Below are 25,456 nucleotides of genomic sequence, written 5' to 3'. Positions count from 1 at the left end.
TTGCTTTAATAGTTTATTCAGATCTGCATTAGGTTCTTTCGATAAGAAGATTCTTTTTAAGAAATCATAGAAACCATTGACGAACTTATCTACTATATACGGATATAATCAGAATAAAACGTAGGAAAAGCAATTACGAAGCGATCCTCCTGCAGTTCTATTCGAGTCAAGAAGCCCGTAGAAATTTATACATCAGTAAAAGCAGCAGAAGGAAGAATCCAAAGGGTCGCATTCCTGGAAGAAGGTTAAAACCACTGACGAGAGTCGATTACAGCTGTTTAAGTCAGATGTGCTAGAATCTGCATGAAGAGGAAACAAAAGAAACAATTTAGAACTTGAAGAGAGAAATATCAGCTCCAGAAGAAGGAATGTGTCGAGTATTATTTTCAGTCGAGATTGTGGTCCCAGAGATATGTAACTTGGACCGTGGTAACGATGACCTTGGTTAGGACGTACACGCTCCACCAACATCTGAACCACACAGACAACAACGATCCCATCTCCCTACAGTAGTAATACAGCGAACCAATGGGGAAAAAATCGTTCAGAATAAAACTCTCAAAGTAGCCGAATTATTTGTTGTAAATAACGCACCGCGCTTCATACCGATGTATTGTTTTTCTTAAAGCGCCAAAGAAACTGGTATAGTCATGCGTATTCAAATACAGAGACATGTAAACAGTCAGAATACGGCGCTGCGGTCGGCAACGCCTATGTAAGACAACAAGTGTCTGCGCAGTTGTTAGATCGGTTACTGCTGCTACAATGGCAGGTTATCCTGATTTAAGTGAGTTTGAACCTGGTGTTATAGTCGGCGCACGAGCCATGGGACACAGAATATCCGAGGTAGCGATGAAATGGCGATTTTCCCGTAAGACCATTTCATGAGTGTAACGTGAATATCAGGAATCCGGCAAAATATCAAATCTCCGACATTGCTGCGGTCCAAAAAATATCCTGCAAGAATGGGACCAACGATGACTGAAGAGACTCATTCAAAGTGCAGTCCTTCCGCAAATTGCTGCAGATTTCATTGCTGGACCATAAACAAGTGTCAGCGTGCGAATCATCCAACGAAACGTCATCGATATGGGCTTTTGGAGCCGAGGGCCCACTCGTGTACCCTTTATGACTGCACGACACAAATCTTTACGCGTCGCCTGGACCCGTCAACACAGACATTGGACTGTTGATGACTGGAAACATGTTGCCTGATCGGACAAGTCTCGTTTCGAATTGTATCGAGGGGATGGACGTGTACGAGTGTGGAGACAAGCTAATGAATCCATGGGCCCTGCATGTCAGCAGGGGTCTGTTCAAGCTGGTGGAGGCTCTGTAATGGTGTGGGGCGGGGACTGTTCAAGCTGGTGGAGGCTCTGTAATGGTGTGGGGCGTGTGTAGTTGAAGTGATGTGGAACTCGTGATACGTCTAGATACGACTCTGGCAAGTGACATAGGTAAGCATACTGTCTGATCACCTGCATCCATTATGTCCATTGTGCATTCCGGCGGCTTGGTCAATTGCAGAAGGACAGTCCGACACCCCATACATCCAGAATTGCTACTTAATGGTTACAGGAACACTCTTCCGAGTTTCAACACTCCGCTAGCCACCAAACTCTCCAGACATGAATATTATTGAGCATATTTGGGATGCGTCGCAACGTGCTGTTCAGAAGAGATCTTAACCTCCTCGTACTCTTACGGATTTGTGGACAGCCCTGCAGGATTCATGGTGTCAGTTCCCTCCAGCACTACCTCAGACATTAGTCGAGTCCATGCCATGTCGTGTTGCGGCAGTTCTGCATGCTCACGGGAGCCCTATACGATATGAGGCATGAGTACCAGTTTCTTTGGCTCTTCAGAGTAACACGCTGTCGTAACTGCTCATAAGACTCTCAGCACGATGTGTGTTTGGGTGTGAAGCTGCACACGCAAGGCGCGTGGGAAAGTGTTATTATACTATACGTCACTCTGGAGCAGGAGAGAGAGACGCTGATATGCGTAAATGAGAGGCGTGTCGCGAACCGGCGCTACGACTGTCAGCCTCACGCCTTCCGCCAGCTTCAGTATTGTGAAAGACAAATAAACTATCAAAGCACGCGATTAAAAAACGCACCGTTCTACTTTGTGCTGTAAATAATCTACAAGCGGACATTAAAAATTAATAGCTGCGATGCATAGATTGATTCCTAGAGCACATGCTTTTTGCAGGATAGAAGGTGAAGCGTTGCCTTCTTCCCGATATTAACACTACAGTCTTAAAGTGTGTTGTATCACAGGCCAAGAGGCATGAAAATCCCCTCCCCCTTTTTAATCACAATTTTTGTCATTTTTTTATGCAGACGAAGGGTGTACATTCTAACAACCCTACCACAACAAAGGTCAAAAATTAATAATGATTGTAGTGTTGATCACGCTGCTAAATTATTGCATTTTCGGGCAACAACAAAGTTATATTATGTGGCAGGTATCATTAGAGCACAGTTAATAAAGTCATTTCTTGAAATAATGGATAAACTAGGCACTCATCTTTTCGTGTTTTCCACGCTGGTCTCGTTGTGAACTCATGGCTCAATCGTCGAAAATCTAGGTAGTGGTGATTCCAACCTCGGATGCAAAGAGGCCTAGGTGTTATTCTGCGATATTCAAAAGTTTTATAGATGTGTTTCATAAACCACTCTTGAAGATTAAACTTTCGCAAGTTAGGACAATGGTGATGTAAAAAAGTAATGAGCACTCCTAATTTAAGTTACACTTCTTTTTTATTACTTTTGTTGCAATATCACGTAACTCGTTCCAAAACATCATTTCACAATATAAAACATACTTGAAAATATCGTCCTCACTGTTAAAGCTCACATTTCATAAACTGACTACAATTTGCGTCTTTTTAACACGACGACCAAAGCTTGACGCGCCCAAAAATCAGAGTTATAAGTACGTCAAAGATCATAGTGACAAAAGAAAGAATACACAAGAATAATATTATTGCAATATATACATATCGATGTATCGAAGTACCTCTACATTAATAAAATCAAATCTGAATGTTGTCACAGAAATATGTTAACTATTTTACAGAAACACAGTAGAATATTGCTGGTATCGAGAGGTTGAGGTGAGGTGCCGTAATGGTTACGTAATTCAAGTACCATTACAAAATGTACACTTTTTTATTATAAGAAAGAGGAGACACCAAAGCCATGGGACACCTCCCAATATCGTGTCGGACCTCTTTTGCCCATCGTAATGCAGCAGCTCGACGTGTCATGGATTCAAGTCGCTGGGAGTCCCTTGCAGAACTGTAGAGCGATGCTGCCTCTGTGGTGATCCATAATAGTGAAAGAATCGCTGGTGCAGGATTTTGTACGCGAAATCACCTCTCGACCATATCCCGTAAATGTTCGATGGGATTCACATCGGCTATCTGGGTGACCAAATCATTCGCTCGAATAATCCGAAATGTTCTGCAAACTAATCGCAAACAATTGTGGCCCGATGAAATGTTCAATTGACGTCCATAAAAATTCAGTCTCTGTTTGGGAACATGAAGACCATAAATGGCTGCAAATGGTCTCCAAGCAGTCTAACATAACCATTCCCAGGCAATGATGAGTTCAGTTTGAGCAGAGGATCCAGTCCATTCCATGTCCACATCATTATGGAGCCACCACTAGCTGGAACAGACTGGCTCCATGACTTCGTGGTGTTAGCACCACACTCGAACCCTACCATTAGCTCTTACCAACTGAAATCAGGACTGATCTGAACAGGCCACGGTTTTCCAGTCGTCTAGGATCCAACCCGTATAGTCACGAGCCCAGGAGAGGCGCTGCAGGCGATGTCGTTCTGTTATCAGAGGCTCTCGCGTCGATGCCATAGACCATTAATGCCAAATTTCCCCCCACTGTCCTAACTTATACGTTCGCCGTACGTCCCACATTCTTTTCTGCGGCTATTCCACGCAGTGCTTCGTGTCTTTTAGCACTGACAACTCTACACAAACGCAACAGTTCTCGGTTGTTAAGTGAAGGCCGTCGCCTCTACGTTATCTGTGGTGAGAGGCAATGCCTGAAAATAAGCATTCTCGCCACGTTTTTACACTGTGCATTTCGGAATATTGAATTCCCTAAGGATTTCCGAAACACTATGTCCCATGCGTCTAGCTCCAATTACCATTCCGCTTTCAAAGTCTGTTAATTCCAGTCGTGGGGCCATAACCACGTCGAAAACCTTTTCAGATCAATCAGATGAGTACATATGACAGCCCCGTCAATCCAAGCCCTCTTTTATCTTGTGTAAGCGATACTACCTCCATCTGTATTTGTGCATATGGCTGTTCCATGATTTTTGTCATCTCATTGTATATACAACAGTGAAAATAATTCGTTTGCTGTTTGTACATTTGCTCAATTGACGAGGGACTGGTGTCGAGTAGGGAGGACTTTAACAAGTATGTTTCCTGGAAGTGGCCACCATATAAATGTTAAAACATAACAACTGAAATCAACTGAGATTGGTATCAATTCATAATTTCAGTGAAGGATTTTTGTGGCGATTTGTTTTCTTGAGAGAGAGGAGATAAGTTTGTATCATTTTTATCGAATCATGTTGGTCTATAACCTATGTATCACCTTTGTGAAAGCATGTAATTACTATAGCGGAAAAAGAAGATCCGCTAGTCTATTATTTAAGATTTATGTTCTTTTTTCCTAATGATCTGTGAGTTAAGTGTAAGTTGCACTCTGTATCCTAATTAGAGTGTTATTATCATCTATTCTGTCGTGTTTCATTTCAATTTTGTCACCTAAAAAAAATGGTTCAAATGGCTCTGAGCACTATGGGACTCAACATCTTAGGTCATAAGTCCCCTAGAACTTAGAACTACTTAAACCTAACTAACCTAAGGACATCACACACACCCATGCCCGAGGCAGGATTCGAACCTGCGACCGTAGCAGTCCCGCGGTTCCGGACTGCGCGCCTAGAACCGCGAGACCACCGCGGCCGGCTTTGTCACCTAACATTGTCCTTTTCATTTACATAACATTTATTGTGTTTTTTATTCCAGGTGATGTTGGTGAAGAATTGTTGAGCAACAAACCCCCGAACACCAATCACATTCCCGCCATACTTATTTCTTTAAATGAAACTGAAGCGTCCCTGAGATACTTGTGCCAGTCTGTCTTCAACAGCTTACATAATATTTTCCGTCTGAATTGTAAAAAACTGATCGGCTGCCCGACCTCTAACAACCCCGTCTACCCATTCGCTCAATGAGAAGAGGGAGCCTTTGGGATAAAAATTTGCTAACTCTTTGTTATTTGTCAGATCTTTACTAAGCGTAAACGAAATATGAAGCACTATTGTGGCCTCCATCTTCAATGAAACTTTCTTTTCCAAAAAGGGCATAGTTTTTTAAAGCAACGCTTTAATGTATTCACAGTCGCCTTCGCAAAGACTGGAAGGACATGATAACGGGAAAGCGTAATATAGTTTATTCGGATTAGCCAGCAATCATGAGAAGTATAAGAAGGAGTATAGTTCAGCAAATAGCTCCAAAAGCAGTAGAAAGGTATGAAGATTACCTGAGGGGGCTTCAAGAGACTATGGGCTATATTTTATGGAACTGCAGACCCTTTCTGAAATCACCATCGAGTATTCTTCTTCCAGCACGCACGAAATGCCGTTGAACACATCGAGAACGCAAAGATTTGATGTGGTACTTTGTTCGGGTTACCCAGCAATCAAGAAATGCATACGTGCGGGGGACGAAGCACTGACAACGCAGTGAGACAACAACGGATCCCACCATAACTGCCTTTTCCTGAAGATGATGAATTACTGGTGTGTGGTTTTACAGATGTTTCAAAATCCAATAATAAATTATGTTTCTATACAAAATTTTCTTATTCCGCTCTACCCATCCTGTAGAGAGCTGCTCTAATGATTTTATATGAACATGAGTCTAGACGGTGATAGAGGATCACAACAACGTGCTGCAATACGAGTAACTGTCAGTGCTAATTCAAGCGTTTCCCTAATTATTATTACGTGTATTTCGTGCAGAGCAAGATATGAGAGCTTGTTTTCGACACCACATATCCTGGACTTGTGGCAATGTAAATACTAACACTAAAAAAAAAAAAAAATACAGGTGATGCGCCAACTCTCTAGCAATGCATTGGCCATTGTCTACGTATGAGACATGCTTCAGCTTCCAGCGTCGTATCAAGCAGGTGAAATGAAACTATATGGCTCCTGAGAACTTTTCAAGTATCAAACGCTTATGGTGTATATATACTGACTGAAGCGACGAATGAAAATTTGCATCAGGGCCTGGATTCTAACCCAGGTCACCTCCTCTCTAGGCAGATTAACTATCACCATCCCGCTGCGCATGGTAGCCGCACGGTCTCAGGCGCTTTGTCATGGTTCGCGCGGCCCCCGGTGTCGCAGCTTCGAGTCTCCCTCGGGCATGTGTGTGTGTGTGTGTGTGTGTGTGTGTGTGTGTGTGTGTGTGTGTGTGTGTGTGTGTGTGTGTGTGTGTGTTGTCCTTAGCGTAAGTTAGCTTAAGTTACATTAAGTAGTGTGTAACCCTAGGGACCGATGACCTCAGCAGTTTCGTCCCATAGGGACTTACCACAAATTTCCAAATATTTAATCACTACGCCACCCTGTTACAGTGGATTTGCACAAATGCACGGACTACCCCGGCATGTCTTCTTCCTCAGTCCAAATTCCCATTCACACTCAACCCCACTTGGTATTCCTCCAAACTTGAACAGCATTGCAGAGGCTCTTTGTACAGGAATAGCGCCTCACTAGCGAACGAAACAGGGGATCTTGCCTGAAACACAGACGTAGGTGCTTTAACGAGATGACAGTGTATGGCTACAGAGACTTTTCAAGTTTCAGACATCGGTGACGTATACATGCAGACTTCAATGACAAATGAAATATTGTACCAAGGCCGAGCTTCGAGCCTGGCTCTTCTTCTCACAGCCGACTGCGAATCGTCACTTACCATTAATGTTCAGTATTATATCTCGAAGGGAATAGATGCAGTTGTCTTCACATTACTCATTATAAAAGACTGCGATAAATCCCATAAAAATGCTCTTACTGTAAGTGAAAGACGTCTCTGGCAAACAGCACACGAGGAAATCGGAGATCCATATTTAATAACACAACGATATGCCTAAATGAGATGAATATTACTCCCACTTCTTTCTGGAAGCAGATTTTATACAGGTGAGTAGTGCTGGAAGCTCTTGCAGTCACACAGCCTTTTGACTCTGCTTTCTGACGGTATGTTGGAGGTTTAATATGAACCGCAGTAATTTTACCATCAGTGTTCCGGCAGATATTATCCACACAATCTTTACCCTTTACAGAAATTACGAACAGGTGCTTGGAAAACCAGACAGCATATTGGACTTATGGAACACGTGTTTCTTGCCAGCATCTTAACCCTCCTCCACACTCCACAGTGGAAGCTTGCAGATTGATCCCCATCACCATTACAGAAGAGTCCAGCTTCACCTAGTTTCTTAGGATGCTGCTTAATAGCCAACGACCAAGCATCGAAGAAAGCCAACCTCGCATTTTATGTTCTGTATTTAATGTGGGCTCCCCAATGCCTCGCACATCACAAGCTCAACTACACTGTAGTATTGATTACGGATTTGAACGTGGACATATTTCCATTCTGGATGTACTCTTGCTACAAGGACGCTCGCTTTATGATTGTGCGTGATCCACAACACATCTGTAAAATAAGAAGTGCAACTAGCTTCATCGCCAACATTTTTTTTACATGCTGTTATATCACTTCCCGAGTTACGTGTCTCGAAAATAAAATGTGGAGTATTAATCTTTCCCCAGTTGTTGGATAAATCAAATTTTAATTTTACGTAGAGCACTGAAGAATAGTATCACATAATGACTCCGAATCTGCAAAACACCTCATAAGAGAATCACCGCCTTGCTGACATAAAACTCCAATAAGCCGGCCGGCCTGAGTGGCCGAGCGGTTCTAGGCGCTACAGTCTGGAACCGCGGGACCGCTACGGTCCCAGGTTCGAATCCTGCCTCGGGCATGGATGTGTGTGATGTCCTTGGGTTAGTTAGGTTTAAGTAGTTCTAAGTGCTAGGGGACTGATGACCTGAGAAGTTACGTCCCATAGTGCCGAGAGCCATTTGAACCATCCAATAAGCCGTAATAATGGTTTGTAGACAGCTGATACACATCTACTACAACTCAAAAAAGATTCACTACGGTGACTTTAAGCTTAAGATATGTTACCCTTCTGACTTGAAGCATTTCTTTGAGGCTGTAATTTAAGGCCTAAAATTTCAGAAAAAGATTTTGCATACTTGTGGTCTCCAACAAAGCTGCAGTTTCGGTCCACATGGTCCTCAGGATGTCACAAACTCCTCTCTTCGACTAAAACTTAGTAGCTGCCCATAGTTCACATTCGTCGATTTGAGCGAAGAAAATTAAGTTTTGGATTCGTCCGAAATCTGTACATTCGAGAGATGAGGTCGATTACATTATGATCACGCACGTAGTGGCATCCTGATTTGAGAACATGAAATGTCTTCGCTCGACATCGGAATCTTCCGATATCGGTGCCACCGTAACCACATTCTTACAGAAATTCGATAGTTTCTAGTCGGTGTGCAAAATGCGACACTTTTTTTTTTGCTGGCGACCATATAATACCTGGAGGAGGGATTCTAATGGCTTGTTGTCTATGACACAAGGTAGAATAAAAAAAGTACATTTTTGTATCATTCACTCATAACCCCAACTACAGGCTCCAGGTAAGTATTTAATATAATGGCGGAGAGAATTGCAACACCAAAAAATAAGTAACTGAAAGTAATTAAACTTCGGGAATACATTTATAGGTAAGATATTTAAGTAAGTAAAATTGCAAGGTCACTGGTTATTGTAAGAGCAAGAGAAATCATTGCAAATTTGAAATGCTGGTACATTAATAACCGGTGCAACCGTCAGAATGTTGAATGCAAGCATGCAAAGTTGTGTTTTACAATGCCGGATGCCAGTTTATGGGATGGAGTCCAATATCTGTTGGACATGGTCGAGCAGGTCAAGACAACATGCCGACACTCTGCACAGCATTTTGGATTACTCTTGGGAGCGTAATTATTATTAATTATTATCTTGGCTGTGACTGGAGCTTGCACTTATTGAAATTTATTTGTGCTGCAGGGAATTTTGTTAAGACTACTTGCGCGCGGGAGTCGGTGCCGTTTAAAAATCCCTGTCAGGACTACTTATGTTGGGCCCAGTCGGATTACACAGCTGCCAATTTATGCGATCCTGTACACAAGTTTTGGGCAGCGAAAGCTCACGCTGTCTGTCTTCCGCAGTGTTATTTTATCCAAGCGCCGCTATGACCTTTGATGCTGTTGTTTGAAGTTAAGTTGCTACTTTAGAACGATTTTGGGTCATTCCATTTGTTAATTAAGAGAGGGTACCGTTTTATAACCTTATTGCTTATGGAGGTTATTTAAACATTATACTAGTGGTTGAGATAACAACCATCATTCTTATTTAATGTTAATTTTTCTTATTTGCATATTGTTGGGGAACGCTGTAACCCTTGCTATCATTCCTGTTTGGTGTGGTTTTCAACTCCGGATTCTCCTTCTTTGGCCACCTTGTGTTTTAGTTTAAGAATTTTTGGACTGTGAACTGTAATGTGGCCGGTTCAGTTTTATTAAATTTTTATTCTCTCTTGTGCCCATGAAGTTTCGGTAATTTTATGGCCGATTAAATTTCGCTTGAAGGTTGTATAATTAGTGTCTTATCTTTGGTCAGGCAAGGAATGATTACGTGCGAGCTATAATTGACATTTTCTGCCATCACCGATTATGGTTCAGTATTCAAATTAATTGTTTAATTAAAATCTTAACTGTGATAATGTAATTCAGTCTGTGAAAAATAAATTTGTATCTTGTACCAGTAAAAAAAAGAAATAAGGGGACAGAGGTCCGAATTAAATTTTTATATTGCCATTTTTTTGATTCTGTAGTTTTGTAACAATGAAAGCTGTTATCTAGTCAAAATTAAAATTATGTAGCAGCCACAAGTTTGTCCATCAGCAAAGGTCCCTAGCTTACTATTTCATTGAGTAGCTGTGTAATCTGAGCAGTAGATAGCTCAGCTGCCACCATCTCTTTTTAATTTTATTTTCTTAATGTCGGAGGCTGAAATACCTTCTCACCGGTGGCTCACGGTCTCACTGTGTTGGTGGATGGTAAAACTGTTCCATTCGACAATGATGTCATTCCAAAAACATCACTGGAGTGCGCTTTGAGGGTGTGGCATTGGGACTTGAAGTCCCATACCACCCTCCAGTGGCGGCGCTTATGTCGTCTTTACGTAGGGACCGCTGCTGTCGCGTCGTCGTCCAGGAGGGTGGCCGGTCGGCGTGTGATTGGCTGTCCGCTTCTCATAGACTTCTCTTCCCTGTCGTTCCCGACCGGCTTGCCGGCGCTGACTTTACGCTGTAACATTATCTTTCTGCAATATCACAGAAGAAACATCCAGATTCTCGTAGTCCTACTACACGATCTCGTTCAAAATCCGCAAGGTATTGGTAATGACGCCTTTGTCGCCTCACGGACTTTATTGACTAGTATCAACTCACCACGTGCGGTGTCGATGGTAGGCCTAAGCCACGCTCACGACTGTTACAGCGTGTATTCAAAGCAAGCTTGATTTGCATACTCACAGTGGCGCTACTAGCTCCACTCTTAAGTGACTGGCGCGAAATTTGAATACAAATCATCGTTCAGATGGAGAAACACGCTAACCAACTTTAGTTTATGAAGATGGCATCTGCGCTTTCGGACATGTCCGAAAGCACAGATGCCATCTTCATATCGTTAAGGCTAACCGGCTGATGACCTTCTTCAGTGCGGATGCACACCAATTGCCTGAACTCTTACGGGACTCGGTGGACTGTCTGCCGCGAGTAATGGGTATAATGGCAGGGGAACTACGAATGTAGTGTGTCGACTGTAAGTTGAGAATGTGGGTCTCACGGGGAACGTGCCGGCAATAAGTCCCTGCAGTTGCACTATCCTCTGTGCCCTTGGTGACTCATATGGATAGGGCGTCTGCCACGTAAGCAGGAGATCTTGGGTTCGAGTCCCGGTTGGGGTACACATTTTCAACTGTCAGCGTTGATTTATATCAACGCCTGTCAGCAGCTAATAGTATTGATTTAATTGTAATTTAACTTTACTTTATGTCTTACAACCGCTTCTTGGTGTTTTTTACCTTCAGTGTATATTGCCGATGCTGCTCATGAAGATTTGGAGTGATAATTTTAGGGACGTCGTCTGTATGACGACGGAAGTGACTGCAGTCGATGGTTGCTTGCAGCCAGGCATCTCTGCGAGCCATCCTATCGAAAAACTCCTGTCGTTTAATATATGAACTGACTACAATCAGTATTTGGAAAACAAACTTTCTTCTTCTCCTCCTCCATGTTCGACAGTTGGGTTGATTTTGTGGAAGAGACCAAACAGCGAGGTCATCGGTCTCATTCAATCAGGGAAGGATGGGGAAGGAAGTCGGCCGTGCCCTTTCAAAGGAACCATCCCGGCATTTACCTGAAGCTATTTAGGGAAATTAGGGAAAACCTAAATCTTGATGGTCGGTCGCGGGATTGAACCGTCGTCCTACCGAATGTGAGTCCAGTATGCTAACCACTACGCCACCTCGCTCGGACTTCCATGTTCGATCTCTCGAGGTTCCTGTATTTATTGATTTTGGTTTCGTGCGTCCCACGATTCCGTGAGCTATCACACGACTCGTGGCAGATGCGCGCCGCGTCTCAAGTTCTAACAGGCGCCACGCGACGCGTCTGCAGCGCACGCACACCAAGGTCAGTACAGCGTCTCGATGTCGCAGACATATCGCAATCATTATAAACCAGCTCACCACGGAATGTACTCAGTACATCTACTACCGGAAATGCTTCGATAACATTTATGCAACGCCTACAACAGAACACTATTTGTCATCTAGTAATTGATATAATTGATAGAGTTATGAGCTTCAGTATCCGACGCCTACTGTCATACTATTTCTATCAAAAGCACCGACTGTAAGAACACACATATCACGTATTATTGTGGCCATGAATTAATGACATGGTTTTTAAGCACAGCATTTTAAGCGATATTGTAGTGCCTGCGTTGTTAAGAAGAACAGTAATGCCCGAAGGAACATCGCAACGTTCTTCTTAACAACACTGTCACTGCAAATATGCATTTATCCGCCGATGCCACGTCGAGACTTTCAATTAAAATGTCCTCCCCTGTACGAGAATTACACAACGCGTGTACGAATGCAGATTGCGACGTTCGAACGACAACATACAGAAGTTGCACGGATAGCTAAAGCGGTTAAGGCGACCTCTCGCGTAACGCCGGAAATCCCAGTTCGAGCCCCGGTCCAACACAAATTTTCATTGTTCCCTTATACAACTGATGATCGTCCATATTCACAAAGGCGAACACATTTCATGTATTTTATAACGGATGTAGTCGCTGCAGTGCTTGTTCTTTGGACATGGATGCTTTTCCAAAGAAATATTCCATCTTGCTTCTTAACAGCACAGGCACTGCAATATCGCACTGGGCAAGCGACTTTCAGTTAAAATGTGCCACCTGTAAGGGAACATACACAGTGAATGTACGAGTGCAGGTTTATAGACACATGGTTAACGAGGTGTGGAGGTTTGGGTCTCGCCTTGAGTCTTGCTTGGATAGCCTCATGGTAAGTCGACCGAAAGCGATAAGCGAGAAATTCGGGTTCGAGTCCTGGTCTGGCACAAATTTTCATTGTCGTCATTCCATAGTACTGCTGATAGTTATCCATACTCGCAAATGTGACTTCATATCATGTATTTCATAGCGGCAAGGAATTTTGCATTGTGCTTCTGGACAATATAGGCAGTGCAGTATCGTAGGTACAACAATTGTAGGTCAGCTTGCCCAGGGGAGTATACAACAGCTTCACGACACTCTTACCAGTCCAATGATTGCGTGCATCCAGACCAGAAGAGTCCCCCTCAGGAGACACCGCCTTAACGAAACACGTCCGTGTGGGCGAGTGGGTTTCTGTGATGCAATGAAGTGGAGGGCTATACCGGCGGTAGCTTAACTACCGCCAGAACCTCCCAAGCTGGACAGATTTCCATAGACGATCCAAACGAAGTGTGTCTCCTATCCTACCCTATCTCATCCTATACTATCTTTGTGTGGCAGCGGGCCCAGTCTCCTAATGTGGACAGCGGAAGATCCTTGGGAACCAGGACAGCGGTGATGCACATACGCCTACTCCGAAGGGATGGATAGCGTTCTGTAGTCGCGGTGAAGATGAGCTGTCTAAGGGGTAAGGCTCTGAAATAAAACCTTGGCAGGTGTCCAGGCCATGAGGTGGCAGCCCCACCAGGACACTAGGGGGCTGTGGGCTGATAACCTGAACCACCAAAAACCACATGTCACAGAAACTAAAAGGAGAAACAGACTGATGGATCTTAAGGATGTCATCTTTGGCCTGAAAAGAAAAACCAGTATTGGTTTTTGCAATGTAAGGACGTTGAGGGAGGCAGGAAGGCTAAGACAGGTAGAAAAATAGATGGAGTATTACCGACTAGATATACTGGGACTAAGCGAAATAAGGTAGCCGGAATCTGGGGAATTCCAAACTCAAAATGGTGGAGTGCTGCTGTATGCGGGTCAGACAGGTGAGAACGCGATGTATAGGAATGATGTAGGGCTCTTACTACCTAAAAGCTTTAAAACAAATGTGCGATATGTCACTGTAATTCAATGCTATGCACCTACTGAAATAGTTAAAGATGTATTTTATACAAAGCTTAACAGAGTCATTAGGCAAACAAATTGTAGGGACATAAAAATTTTTATGGGCGACTTGAAAACAAAAGTTGATTCAAAAAATGAAGGGCTTGAACATATCATGGGTGTACATGGCATGGGTATCAGAAAAGTAAATGGTGAACTGTTGATAGATACGTGCGCTGAACATGACCCAGTCATTCGAGGCACATTGTTTCCACATCGTAACTGCCGTAAGACAACGTGGGTTTCTCCATACCACGTTACTGAAAATCAAATAGAGCACATATCCACAAGCTGCAAGTTTCGACACTCTCTGTTAGATGTCAGGAATAGAAGAGGAGCAGGCGTTGGACGTGACCAACACCTAGTTTTGCCGGAATTCAGACTGAAGGTAGTGGCAACTAGAACCAAGCTCAATCATAGGAACAAGAAAATAGATGTGGCAAGGTTAAAAGACCAACATGTCCAAGAAACATTTGCCCTTGAACTGCAAAACGGATTCCAGGTCCTCTCTGAAGAAAACTTTATGGAAGAGGGAATTGAAACAGTTTAGCAAAAAATGAAAGACAGTTATTTAGATGTGGGGGAAAAAATCTTAGAATTTAAGGCACATCAAAAGAAGGAGTTGGTCTCCGATGCTACATGGAGTGAAATATGCCACATGAAAGAAGTAAAACTTAAGTTAAATCTTTGTAAGACAAGAGCTCAGAAGAGCGAAGCGTATAAAGAATACACAGAGGCAAACAAAAAAATGAAAATATGGCTACGTCGAGATAAAAGATGAGCAATCAAAGAAGAGGCAGCAAGACAAGGAAATATGAAAGAGCTCTGCAATATAACCAAACGGTTGTCGATGAAGAACTTCAGACGTGAAGGACCAGTTAAGAAGAAGGATGGGGTGATGCTTACAACTCAACAGGCACCGCTACAAAGATGGGAGGAGCACTTCAAGGAACTGTTAAATTGTGAAGACAACAAAGAGGAACAGGTAAGAGAAGTTCCAGAGGGAGTCGAAGAAAATCAAGATATAAATCTGCAGTGCCCCACAATGGACGAAATTAAGATTTTTTTGAAAACCCTAAAGAATGCAAAGGCTCCAGGCCTAGACAACATAGCACCGGAGCTCTTAAGGGCCGATATTGAAAGTACTCTTAAAATGCTCCATCCATTGCTGAAGCATATTTGCTTAAAGAGAAATGGTTTGGTGGTACAGCTCCCAAAAAGGGAAATTTGTCACACTGTAATAAATGGCATGGTATTGCATTATTGTAAGGGCCCAGTAAGGTCCTAACAAGAATTATTTTAAGCAGAATTAAAGAGTCTCTAGAAAACCGACTGCGCAAAGGACAGGTCGGTTTTAGGGCACAACGCAGTTGTGTTGATCTTATTAACACTCTTAGGATCATTTTAGAGCAAAGCAAAGAATTCCAAGCAACCATGTACCTGGCATACATTGATTTTCAAAAGACCTTCGATTTTGTGAAACATAAAGTGCTCTGGCAGGTGTTGCTGAAGTATGGTATACCACAGAAGATCTTACACATCACAAAAGATCTATATGATAGCTACAAATGCTGCATCCTCCACAATATGACAGAGCCCATAAAAGTAACAACTGGAGTCGGGCAAGGTTGCATTTTATCACCAACACTCTTTCTACTTGTTCTAGACTCAGTTAGGAGAAGAATCACAGCAGGCAGGAGACGAGGAATCCAATGGGGGGTCCATGAACGTCTGGAGGATTTGGATTTTGCAGATGATATAGTTTTATTAGCTCAAAGGCTGACTGATATGAAAGCTAAATTAAACTTGCTGAAAGAAAAAGCAGAGACTGCTGGCCTCAAGATAAATATAGGCAAAACGAAATGAGAGTAAATTCAGAGAAAATGGAAGTGCCACTGTTAATAGGGGAGCAGCGGGTGGAGACTGTCAACTCATTCCTGTATCTGGGTAGTATAGTGACGGAAGATGGTGGAGCTGGAGTTGACGTGAAAAACCGCATTTGAAAAGCAAATGCAAAAATCCCTGTTTTTAATACAAATGTGAAGGTTGTCCTTTTGTACGCTAGTGAAAGCTGGAAAATGGATAAAAAAATAACATCCCAGTTACAAAGCTTCATAAATATATGTCTCCGACGCATCATGAACATCTGGTTGCCAGAAAAAATATGTAATGAGGAGCTCTGGCGAATAACAAACCAGATACATATAGAAGACCAGATACGAGAGAGAAAGTGGGGGTATCTGGGGCACACATTGGGAAAACCAGATGGAGCCATCGAGAAAAAAGCAGGGAACAAGGAAGAGAGGAAGACCTAGGGGCACATGGAAGTGGAATGGGAAGCAAAAATAGTGGGCCAGAACTGGGCAGAATTGAGGCAAATGGACAAAGACAGAGACGGATGGCGTGTTCTCCTGGATGCCCGATGCCCCCATTCAGGCCAAAGGAATTAAGTCAAGTAAGTCAAGTCAGACCAGAAGAGTGCAAGGTCACTCTGATAAGTAGGCTCATGGTGACAAGTTCTATATGAAGGTGACTTCTTTTGTAATCGCTGAAATAACATCACACACCCTCTCAAGTCGTGAAGCTTTATTTCGCATCCCATCTCCGTTGGAAGCTTCACTTTTTTTTGTCAGCGAGTCTAATTACAGCCCATGGTTTGTTCTGGAATATCACTGAACAGTCTTCCAACACCGAATGGATATTGTCGGTGACAAATGCATCTGTTATTAACTCCCCCAATCCCCTCCCCCGATTCCGCGAGGCCAGCGTGTAACACTTTCAACCTCTTGTAATCCCTACCATTGAACGGAAAAAGTCCCCATTGTAATTTTTCATTTCGGTTACGTAAAAGTTTTACCATGTAAAAATTAGTAATTTTCAGAATAAACCTTTCATTGTGCAGGATAGTGAATTTTGTTTGGAAATTTCTTAATTCATTAAAACTGTACTGGACCGATACTCGAACCAAAAACCCTGTCTTCATTGGTCATTTCTTCAAGACGTACTTGTCAAGTGATGACAGCAGGAGTGAAATTACAAAAGTAGAGGAAACGTATTGGGAGTATTAATAATTTACCCAAACATGGAATTCACATTGAAATTTTCAATTGAAAAATACTTGCCTCTTTTCAGATGGCGTCAGCTCTAATGCGTAAATCGGTCACATATGTACATCAAACGCTCCTCCTATTACAGCCTTGGATAATACAGCTGATGTCTGCATGACGCTGCAGATATCTGACCACCTTGTCCTACCCTTGACCTCCAGTTGTCGTTTTTCATTAACATTTTTTCCTTGCCTGTTGAATGTAACATCCTTTTGCTCCAACTTTCATTTTTCATGTTAAGATGTTTGCACAGGCACAGAATACGTATGTCTAGGGTGTTTTGTCTAATTTGCGGCTTTTGAAACTTAATAACATATATAAGCAAAATCTGAAATAAACTCTCCAAAATGCTAGGAAAGGAGAGTTTGGTAGGCAATAATTACATTATTTTGATTTCGAAATGAAAAATGAAAAGCAGAACATCGTATGTCTTCATTCTCTATTACAACTTGCTAGCCAATTGTGCAATTTAACTTATAGGCTCTTGCGTTTACCACGTGTTGATTAAACGTTTCTTTAGTCAGGTATAAGAGAAATGAAGATAGTAATTTGCAAGCTGTTATTCTCAATACTAATGTAGTCGAATCTAACTGTAGCAAGTCAAGTGTCTTTTCTGTACAACAACCGAAAAAGCATCTAAGGAGCTCTCTGTCTTCATTTGTACGTTTAATCTCCGGATGGGGTACTTCGCAATTAGAAGACTGTTTGTTAACTTCTTCAGTTTTCTCTGCCGTACAGGATCATATAGAGGCACTCGACGTTTCCGTTCTAAAGCTGAGAATCGAATTATGGCTGAGTCATTCTGTCGGATTGTGCAAAGGATTATAGAGACAGCAACTGGCTCTTTTTGCCTTAGCGTTGGAGGAAAAGGTATGTAGTTATCCCCCATACGTATCATTAGCATCAATTTTGTTCTGTATGGTGGGCAATTACTCATCCACATATGGTAATGCGTGGTCCTGAGATGATATAGCATTATCTGGCCCTCCAGGCTGGAGTAACTGTCGAGATGAACCATGAAGCAGCACGCTGATAAAAGAAGATGCTCATTTGTCACAATGTTATTGTGCAATTCCTTACATCTTCATTTGTTTCGAGACATGTTAAATGGCATTGCTTGGAACATCAGACTTCCGTGAAAAATGGACTCCAGGTTACACTAAAATACATGGCATTCACATGATACTGTGAAGAGATATCAAGTCGTTGGCAAATTTTCCTCTCGCATCTTCCTCTGAAGAATTTTTGAAAGAATGTTTCCATAGAGTTACCCAGAAGACAGTAGTTTAGCTTGACAATGATCGAGAAAGACATAGGCAGTGGACTTCCTGAAAGGGCTGTCTCTCCACTTTACAGGAAAAATTTTGCTAATACGGTATAGAACACATCTTTTGTGGCCAAAAAACGTGCAAACGCGAGTACATCATAGCAGGAAAAAATTTGCCATCATAGACAGGAGGATTTAAAAGTTACGGCGGCTGTTGCCACTCAGCGCAGCGACCCTAAACCATGGCTTCACCCTTATATGAGGGTTACCCAGAAAGTAATGCACAGCATTTTATTTTTCTCTGCCGAAAACTATGCTAGGAATGCGAAACGCTTTGTTTGTTTTATCTGAAGTCTCCTAAATGAGCGCGACAAGTTTCCGTCACTTCCGACAGATAGCGTAGCTGCAGGACAGTTTTTAAATGGCGTCTGTAAGTGACGTACGTTACAAGCAATGCGACGACATTGAAATTCTCTCTTCAGAGAAAGAAACTGTGGGGAATATTCACCAACGCTTGTGCAAAGTCTGCAGAGCATCTGCTGTCGACAGAAGTACAGTTAGTCGCTGGGCTCGGAGGATGAGGTCATCAGAAGACGGTTCGGCGGAGCTCCACGATTTGCAGCAGTCAGGGAGACCATCCACAGCTGTCACACCTGACATGTTGCAGCAAGCTGATGTCATTCGTGAGGACAGACGCATTCGTGGAAGACATTTTGAGGATGATGAAGGGTTGATTTATACAGTGAAGCACTGGCTGTGCCACCAGGACGAGGATTGGTACCGACAGGGCACACACGCCCTGGTTTTGCGCTGGAGGAAGGCCATAGAATAGGATGGAGATTACGTGAAAAAATAGGGTGTGTAGATAAAACAGCATTCTTTCATGTATGTAATTCTCATTATGTTCAATAAAGTGTTGTCGAAGAAAAAAAAATGCGGTGCATTTTCTGGGCGACCCTCGTTGACTGCAGCCTGTTTTCGATTATTTTTATGATGGGTATGAATCTCCTCGCATCGCCTCTCCATTTCTGCTAGGGCTGATTATGTTTTATACCCCAGCAATCAATTGTTTCAAATAAACAGAACTTTATATTTTCAAATACATAGTGATTCATAGTTGGGTTTTGATCTCTAACGCCGTTCCAGAGGTATCCTGGGACATAGATACGCATGTTGTTGCTGTTGTTCTTGTTGTGGCCTTCAGCCTGGTGGTGGTGGTGATAAGTTCCTATGAGACCAAACTGCTCAGGTCGTCGGTCCCTAGACTTACACACCACTTAATCTAACTTAAACTAGCTTACACTAAGGACAATACTCACACACCCATGCCCAAGGGAGGAGTCTAACCTCTCATGGGGGAAGCCGCGCGAACCCTGGCTAGGCGTTTTAGACCGCGCAGCTACCCAGCGCGGCTTTCACCCTGGAGAAAGGTTTGATGCATCTCTCCACACTAGTCTATTCTGTACAAGCCTATTCATTTCTTCGCTCTGGAAAGCGAAAAAAAAAAAGAAAGAAAGACTGTGGTGTCACCGCCAGACACCACACTTGCTAGGTGGTAGCCTTTAAATCGGCCGCGGTCCGTTAGTATACGTCGGACCCGCGTGTCGCCACTGTCAGTGATTGCAGACCGAGCGCCGCCACACGGCAGGTCTAGAGACACTTCCTAGCACTCGCCCCAGTTGTACAGCCGACTTTGCTAGCGATGGTTCACTGACAAATTACGCTCTCATTTGCCGAGACGATAGTTAACATAGCCTTCAGATACGTCAATTGCTACGACCTAGCAAGGTGCCATTATCATTTGATATTTATCTTGTGATGCATGTACCGTCAGACCGATGTTCACCAATTATGGATTAAAGTTAAGTATTCCAGAAGCTCCGTACTTTTTTTTACTAGACTGAATTCCTTTAACTGTTCCAGACCTCACGCCAGCCTGCGTGAGCTTAAACGCGTGCCTTTCGGCTATCTCCTAGTGGCTTGGCTGTCTTGCCAAGTCACAACAAAGACCACTGGCGCGCTACAATGTACACTGAGGTGACAAGCCATGAGATAGCGATATGCACATATACAGATGGCGGTAGTAAGTGTACGCAAGGTATTAAATGGCAGTGCATTGACACCGAGTTGTCATTTGTACTCTGGTGACTCATGTGAAAAGGCCTGTGATGTGATTGCGGCTGTTCGACGGCAATTAGCGGATTTGAATGTGGAATGGTAGTTGGAGCTAGACATATAGGACGTTCCATTTGGAAAATCCTTTAGGAATTCAATATTCCGAGATCCACAATGTCAAGACCATGCCGAGAGTATCAAATTTCAGGCATTACCTCTCACCACAGACAATGCAGTGTCCAATGGCCTTCAGTTAACAACTGAGAGCAGCAGCGTTTGAGTAGAGTTGGCAGTGCTAACAGAAAAGCAAAGTGCGAAAAATGAACACAGAAATCAATGTTGGGTGTACTAAGAATGTATCCGTTAAGAAAGTGCGGTGAAATTTGGCGTTAATTGGCTATGGCAGTGGATGACTGATGGGACTGCCTTTGCTAACGGCGCATCACCCTCTGCTAGGCTCATGACGATATCGGTTGGGACTTGGCAACTGGAAAACCGTGGCCTGATCAGATGGGTCCCGAGTTGAATTGATGGGAGCTGATGATAGGATCTGAGTTTGGTGCAGATGGTTCAAATGGCTCTGAGCACTATGGGACTTAACATCTGAGGTCATCAGTCCTCTAGAAATTAGAACTACTTAAACCCAACTAACCTAAGGACATCATACCTATCCATGCCCTAGGAAGGATTCGAATCTGCGACCGTAGCGACCGCGCGGTTTCAGACTGCAACACCTAGAACCGTTAGGTCACAGAAGCCGGCTTGGCGCAGACCCCACAAAGCCATTGACCATAGTTGTTAACAAGGCACTGTAAAGCTGGTGTTGGCTGTGTGAACATGGAATGGACTGGGTCCTCTGGTCCAACCGAACCAATCATTGTCTGGAAATGTTTATGTTCGCCTTCTTGGAGACCATCTCCAGCCATTCATGGACGTAATGTTCCCGAATAGCAGTGGAATTTTTATGGACAACAATGCGCCAGATCGACACACACACACACACACACACACACACACACACATATATATATATATATATATATATATATATATATATATATGTGTGTGTGTGTGTGTGTGTGTGTGTGTGTGTGTGACCTCCTACGGGAAAAAACTGCTGTCATCGGTCCCTAGACTTACACACTACTTAAACTACCTTATGCTACGAATAACACACACACAATCCGTGACCCGGCGCTTGAAACCGCGAGGCCACTCCGCGCGGCACATAAATCATTGGACATTATTGAGAGGTGAGTTCGTGCACATAATCCCACACTGGTTACACTTTTGCAATCATGGACGGCTTTAGAGACAGGTCGGCTATTGCTCAGGCAGTTTACACTGTTATACTTCATTCTAGTATATGTTATACTTCCATAGGCTCTGCCAGACCTTTAAAACTTCTGCTATGCTGCGATCACGTCAATGGACGGTGGCAATTGCAGCCAACTACTCCATAAACTTTTCAAAACCAAACTCACAGTATCGCAATGGGTACTGATGCACCTCATGCACCCATCAGTGAAGTGATTAGCAACACAATCATCGCGTCCCACAATGCACACCAAAATGTTCTACCTGTCGATGCAGCTGTAGCAAGAGACCTGCAGCTTCCGCAGAAACGGCAAGGGAACTGCACCAACAAGACAAAATGCAGAAAGTGCTATTAGTCGACTCCACGCGAGAAGGAACCATCACCCATCCAAGTGTAAGTTGCACTGCTAACTTATCGTAACAACCGACAAAGGGCCTTTCATCTTACTTATTGACAGTAGAGACAGCAACATGTACAGGGTCCATCCTATGATATTATGCGAAATTATTAGATGAGAATGTGAGTCGTTATTCAAGCACATGGTTCAAATGGTTCAAATGGCTCTGAGCACTATGGGACTTAACATCTGTGGTCATCAGTCCCCTAGAACTTAGAACTACTTAAACCTAACTAACCTAAGGACATCATACACATCCATGCCCGAGGCAGGATTCGAACCTGCGACCGTGGCAGTCGCGCGGTTCCGGACTGAGCGCCTAGAACCGGTAGACCACCGCGGCGGCATTCAAGCACATATTTAATATTACGTCGGCTCGGAAAAACCGTGTGACAGATCGAGACTGTATCATGAGTAACTGCTGATGCCTTGGTTCAACTGCCTTTCTTACTCGAAGAAGATTTGGGTGCCTATATTCCGAAGTTCTCCCCTACCAAACAAGAGGTACCAGTCGGTTTCCTCCTCCGGCAATTTGCAATTCGTGCCGTTGCGGTTCTACCAGTGTTCCTCTGTATTCAACGGAATGTTGGTTGTGCCTAAGTGCGTGCAAGTGGCAGTGCGGTGGCGTTAGTGGCGTCAAAGAGGTGGCAGCGTGAAGTAGTGCGAGCTAGACCGGCCGCTCAGTTCTTGACTGCCGGTGTTCACGGCCGCAGCGTTGAGTAGGGGCACTGCAGCGACGAGGCAGAGTTGTGTTGACCACGGTCGTAGTTCCCGATAGCAACTGTGTCCGCTAACGTTAAGCTGTGCGAATGCGTCGAAATACGTCTGTGTTGGTTTAGTTCTACGTTGCTGTTCGTCGTTATACTTATTGGTCGGATTCAGTCAGGATCACGGAGAGAGTAATTCGTGGTCAAGATTTGTTGTTAGGTTCGACTAATAGTCCCTCTTTCTCTTTAACGTTGCCAGAGGGTTCGATCAAATGATGAACAGCGCCATTGTAACGTTTATTTCTCCCTTAAGAAGACAACGGCGATTGAACACACTGACGATAAGAATCTGACTGGTGCTGCCACGGTGGTTGACTTGAAGCACTGGTTAAGACAGCTTCGATGGTGTTTTCTATCGTATTAAAGTGCCGGTAACGACTGGAATTGTTAGTGTTATAGTTCAACTGTCTTGTTTTGTTTTGTGATGGGGCCATTGTGACTTATTCCAAAGACTGGCTCTGCCAAAAGCTGTGTTCTTGTGTTTGATGGTTAAAGTATCACCATAGTATTCAAATTTCCTACCGCTCTTTCTTGTTCTATGATATTTATACTTTTCGTCGAGCTAAGTAGTTGAGCTTCAACCATGGGCTACACCCATTAGAGCTAAAAAGGATCGATTAAAAATGTACTGTTCATTGGAAATTTAAGCTGTTAAGTCCACTGCTAAATTTGCGCTAAAAAATTTCCAGTGATTTTGGTCTTAGTTTCAAGGTTCCTGCCTCAGCGTGTAGCATGTTTGATCTGGGTGCGGCAGGTCTTACTGGGGACCAAGAGGGGTTCGCTTCGTATCATCATACAGCAGCTGACGGGCGTTGAACATACGGGAGCGCTTGATTTTTTTTTTTTTTTACTGTTGAAACCCATTTAAGGAAATTAAAAAGACTGATTCCATTCCAGCCTCGACACTTAATAATTAAGCCTTCCAGTAATACAATACCGGAATCATGGCTGGCAGTAGAACGTTGTTTGCGGATGTTTTGGGATGCGGGGGTCGAGACTGGACTTTAATGGATTTGTTAGCCATTATCTTGCGATAGTTTCAGAATGAGCGTACATGCCATAAGAGACCCACGTGCTGAGGCAGGAGGAACTAAAATACAAAGTCCGGATTCGAGGAAACCAGCATGAAGGTACTGAGCAGGAGCTACTTGGCACACTCAAGAGTTTGGCGGAAATGCCGGTATCTGTTTCATCCTGGCCGGCCGGGGTGGCCGAGCGGTTCTAGGCGCTACAGTCTGGAACCGCGCTACCGCTGCGGTCGCAGATTCGAATCCTGCCTTGGGCATGGATGTGTGTGATGTCCTTAGGTTATTAAATGAAACAATAAGTTCACTGTTACCAGTCACCGTTTTATTTATTTCCACGACGCGTTTCGAAGGTTTAAACCTCCATCATCGGGTGGATTTACATTAGTAAGTATTACATTTGTGTGTGTGTTGTGTTACGATTTTTGGAGGAACTTGTGGCACTGCCTTCAGTGATCACAGGTTCCTTTTGCTGTCGTAACACATCACATGTATACTGCCACATTTGTAAACAAATATGGCCAAAAAAAAAAAAATCTTTTGATCCAGCGGAGCTTGAACATTGTGCTTTAAGCCTTTGCAGAGTAGTGCCTCTTCTTCTGCAGTGAATGTTATGTTCGTGTTGTTGAGGAAGGGTGTGTAAAATGTGTGATTCTTTTGACTGTTTTGGTTCGGTTTGGGAGGTAGTTGTTGCTCTATAAGATTGGCTAGTTTTTTCTTCTGTGTAGTTTTCGTTTTCTGTAGGATGAACTCGGTGTACTCTTTGACTTTTTTGGTTATGGAATCATATTCTAATCTATGAAGCAACTTTCCCAACTGTAATTCTGCATTATAAAGCTGTGTATTGAACATTTGTTTTTTAATATAAAGTTCTTTCAGTTCATTTTTCACCCAGAGTTTTCGTGCGATTTCCAGTGTTCTCTTCGCAGTTGTTGTGTTTGTTTTGATGTCAATCTTGACATAATTTGGGATGACGTTATACTTGAGACAATTCCTATTGAAGTGTATGTGTTGTGTCGTCATTGCGACCTTTTCTGCACTGTTTTTGTAATCGAAAATAGCCTTGATTGCCTGACTGGGCAGATTAACTTTAAATGCGAACATTTTTATGTTAGGCTTTACCGTGACTGTTACTGACATTAAATGAAACAATAAGTTCACTGTTACCAGTCACCGTTTTATTTATTTCCACGACGCGTTTCGAAGGTTTAAACCTCCATCATCGGGTGGATTTACATTAGTAAGTATTACTTTGTGTGTGTGTTGTGTTACGATTTTTGGAGGAACTTGTGGCACTGCCTTCAGTGATCACAGGTTCCTTTTGCTGTCGTAACACATCACATGTATACTGCCACATTTGTAAACAAATATTTGCCATATTTGTTTACAAATGTGGCAGTATACATGTGATGTGTTACGACAGCAAAAGGAACCTGTGATCACTGAAGGCAGTGCCACAAGTTCCTCCAAAAATCGTAACACAACACACACACAAATGTAATACTTACTAATGTAAATCCACCCGATGATGGAGGTTTAA

Source organism: Schistocerca nitens, chromosome 9 (assembly GCF_023898315.1).
Source record: "Schistocerca nitens isolate TAMUIC-IGC-003100 chromosome 9, iqSchNite1.1, whole genome shotgun sequence".
Classification (NCBI taxonomy): Eukaryota; Metazoa; Arthropoda; class Insecta; order Orthoptera; family Acrididae; genus Schistocerca; species Schistocerca nitens.
Note: the sequence above shows the minus strand (reverse complement) of the source record.